The following is a 4,145-nucleotide window of genomic DNA, read 5'->3' on the forward strand; positions in this document are numbered from 1 at the left end:
CCCCACCTCCCACCCCGTCAGTGGGGCATAAGCCACTGGTCAAAAGAAACATGAACTGTAGCTGAAGTCCTTGTTTTGACCACATCTCTTTATTTCTAATGCCACACTGATGTGTTTTCACCTCCTGCTCCCCATTAGTTCATATGTTGCCTAGAATAAATAGGCTGCAGAATGTATTTGCTCATTAGGAAATGGGATGTTTTAAATTTTGGATCTATGTATATGGATTATAACTTCTTGAAGAACTGACTACAAATGACCTATGTATCTGAACTGGATTGGTGGTGATGGTGAAGGATTGTGGTGTCTAGTTTAAACTAGGTAGATGCAAATGATGAAGTGAAATAAACAGGAGTCTAAAGAGACTGTAGGAATCCCTTAATTTATAAATACTATTAAATACAATTGAGATGCAGATTTTGGGCTGGTGTCTAAGCTAAGTGACTAACTTCTAATGCCACCTAGTAGAGAGATTCAAATTCATGTTAGGCATAAAATATATTTGCCCCTGTATTTGCCAGCATATAAAGAATTCCATTGCACCAAAGACTGACTGTACAGGAGTGTTGGGGATTAGGGAGCTATTAAGTAGTCATGCCAGGTCAAAGACCACTGCTATTCCCAGAGCCTTGTTGACCCCAGGAGCGACAAGGCCAAGCTGGTGATATCTGGTAAAACACCCAGGTTATACAGTCATATGCTTCAGGTCTTATGCATCTATTTTTGAGCCACAGGGTTTATTTGTGATGTCAAATAAGATTCATATGAATAGAATAATAGTACTAATAACATCCTACAGTGCATGCTTGCTGTGTTAAATGCTTTGCCTGTATTACTTCACCTAATCCTTAAAACAATGTGTGATTGATACTCTCATTATTCATATTTTCAGATGCAGAAACAGCCTTGCAGCAGTAAATACAAATTCATGCAACTGTTGAATCATCAGCAAAACTAGTCCAGAGTATAGGATTAATGGCCCTGTGTCTGAGACAGACTGATTCAGCGTAAGGAATTACCATTTAGCCAAGATGGAAGCTGGCACAGTCAGCTTTGGGCATATACTACAGTGTCAGGCTAAGGCTGGACAATGTAGGATGGATTCAAACACTGTACTTGAAATTTGGGTCCAAGGGCTGCTGAAGTCCTTTATAGTCAAGAAAGGTCTTGCAGAAAGTTTGTGTATTGCACTTATGTGAAATGTATTATGCTTATTTTGCTCTTGACAGTCCTTTGACATTATATGATTGCAGACTTAAGTATCTTTTTTGTTATAAATAACAAAATCTGCAATCTCCTTAAATTTGTTAATGTTGTTAAGTCTGGCATTCATTCCACTGAGTTCCACTTTAAAGTACGGAAAAACGTTATAAACATCTGCTTTAAGCAATGAATGGGGTACAGTCCTTCACATTTTAATTTAAAGAGTGGCACAGTTTTATAATACATTAAGTTTATAATATGCAGAATGTATTTAATTTCCTAAAGTGATGACTTGTCTATCTTATGAAACACTTTCTCACTCTCACATTGTGTCTTTATAGTTTTCAATATCAGCAAAACCTTTAAATAGACTTAGTTGGGTGTTGTGTATCACTGTACAGTAACTGCTAGTACATATGGTATTTCTGATCCGTGTAATAAAGTACATTTGTCATGTATCTTGTGATCTGCATACCTTTCAGCTGTTACTTCATAAATCTGTTCCATCAGAGAATTGCTTTGTACAGCAATGGTTGAGGCTGCTTTTAATAAACTAATATTTTGTGTCTTTTATATGTAATCAACAGGGAGTATTACAGACGTGTGCCTCTGTGGAGAAACATTCCACTAGACTTCTTTTCTCTTGGCAATAATGGAAAAAAATAGCTTGAGGAAAATACAGATGTTCAAGAACATATGTTGTTTGCTCCTAAAAGTCAGCTGAAGATTTTTTATATTGTCCAGGTTTGGCTTTTTAAAAAAATTTTTTTAATGCTTTGGAGAAGAAACAGTTTGAGATATATGATGGCAGGAAGACAGAGCTGAAAATTTCAGTGAGAGACCAACATTAGGTGCTATTTGTCAAAGTTCTAAAAATGACTTACCTGTAGTTGGTCAAAGAATGGTCATTCCCATAGGCTTCTCTTCTCAGATCATAAGCACTCAGCTCTAATTTTAGTCTTTGTTCTGTCCCAAACTTCAAACCAATAGTATCTGCAAAAGTACAGGTATTTCATAATTCAGGTAGCCCCTGGAGTAACTGGTTAGAAACTGTGTCTTTCTTCTGCCCTAGAGATTTGCTCAATGAGTCAGCTCTCCACAGAGTAAACAATTGGCTATTGATAACTATATAGGGAAATATTCTTGGAAGATACTTAAGGAAAGCAAGCTATATGCCTTAGTTGAGGTTGGTATGGACATCCTTTAGAAGCCTATGAATCTTTAAGAAGAGTTGCCGTTAAGAGAATGGAAACCAGCTGTTCCAAATCTCCACTGAGGAAAAAGGTTTTAACTGTAGCAGAAGGGGTTTGGGTCAAATGTGAAGAACTTCCTGAGTGTGAGTGTTATTTAAAGCCAGGTATGGACTGAAAAGAGGCAGCTGAATTGTCTCTAAGGAGAGACAGAGCACTAGAAAAAGAAATGGAAGGGGTCCGACAGTGGGAGATCCCCACTTAATTGAGATGGTTTAAATGTAATTCTGCCCAGTGGTTATGAGTCCTTTATTCTCTTTGCTCACACTCAAATCTCAGGTTATTAGGTCTAAGAGGTCAGATCTAGAGAGTATTCTTCAGTCATTAGAACGAAAGTGTCAGAAGATCCCTAAGTCTGGAGTGCTTTTCAGTGTAATCCTCAAGGGAAAGGAAATACTAAGTGTGACCAGTCAATGAGGAAATGACCCATGGTTAATATTTCCACCCTTGTCACAAAAGACCAGAGTACATACTAAGCTGACAGTGCCAGAGGGAGATTTGACATTGAGAAATTTCTGGAAAGGCAACTGTGGGTTGGCTGAGACCACTTGGGCTTGTGGAAGGTTGGATGCTGTGGGGAGGGTATTGCTGGGTGGGGGAGGGGGGGCGGGGAGCGAGGGGGAGATGTGTGCTGGCTGAATAGTTATGCCAGGAACCGGCAAAACCAAGGGTTTCAAGACAAAGTTGGCACTTGGACCTGAGCAGACAGAGAAAATTGACCTTCCCATCTTCTTCTTCCAGGCCATCACAGTCATTCTCTGTGGTGCTCCTTTGTATCTCCCGTTTCTTTGCAATACTTTACTTTTCGTCTTTTCCTCCTTCAGTCTGTTTGTCTTGAACATTCCTTTAAATTTTTTAAATAAAATGCATAGCTGTCAAACTTTTATAATTTACTTTCTAGGGGAAAAATTCACCAAGTTTAGTTTTAGTGCTTTTGTTTATAACAATTCTCAGCATTGGCCCTCCCTGGTGGCGCAGCGGGTTAAAGCACAGCACTGAGAAGCTAAAGCCACTTCCACGTGAGTTCGATTCCCGCATGCCCTGGAGGTGACCGCATGGCGTGGCAGACCTCTCCTGACCCGCCCGCTGCTCCCCTCAGCAGTGTATTTCCTCGATCTGCCTGTTCTGCTCCCCGCTCTGTCTCTGGTGAAGCCTCTCGCCGCCCCTGAGCCTCTGGCCTGTACCCCAGTTCTGTATGAACAAATAAATAAATCTTTAAAAAAAAAAATTCTCAGCATTTTTGTTGGTGACCAAGTCAAAATACCAGAAATAGATTTCCTGCTTCTCTTCAGTACCTTCTCTTTTCTCAGTTTTTTCTCTTCCTCTGTATTTTCTTCACCCTGCTTCCACCTTTTACACCGACCTCTTCTTCTGGGTGCAATTTTAATTGCTTCCTTGGGCTCATATCACTTATTACAGTCTTTATCTCTCCACTGGGTTCTTTCTATTTATCTTAGTCTTTCCACACATATTTTTCTTCTTCCTTTTCACCTTCATCTCCTAACCTTAACTGGATGCTGAGTAAAAAATATGCCAAGCCAGTCTGGTCATCTGGTTTTGTCAAATAAAGTTTTATTGAAACATAGCCACACCAACTTGTTCACATCCTTTGTGGTTTCTTTGTGCTAGTCCACAGCAAAGTTGAGTAGTTATAGTAGAGACCCTTCTCTGCCCTGTAAAATCTAAAATACT

The sequence above is a fragment of the Condylura cristata genome, unplaced genomic scaffold, assembly GCF_000260355.1.
Source record: "Condylura cristata isolate star-nosed mole 26May11 unplaced genomic scaffold, ConCri1.0 scaffold00004, whole genome shotgun sequence".
NCBI classification, from domain to species: domain Eukaryota; kingdom Metazoa; phylum Chordata; class Mammalia; order Eulipotyphla; family Talpidae; genus Condylura; species Condylura cristata.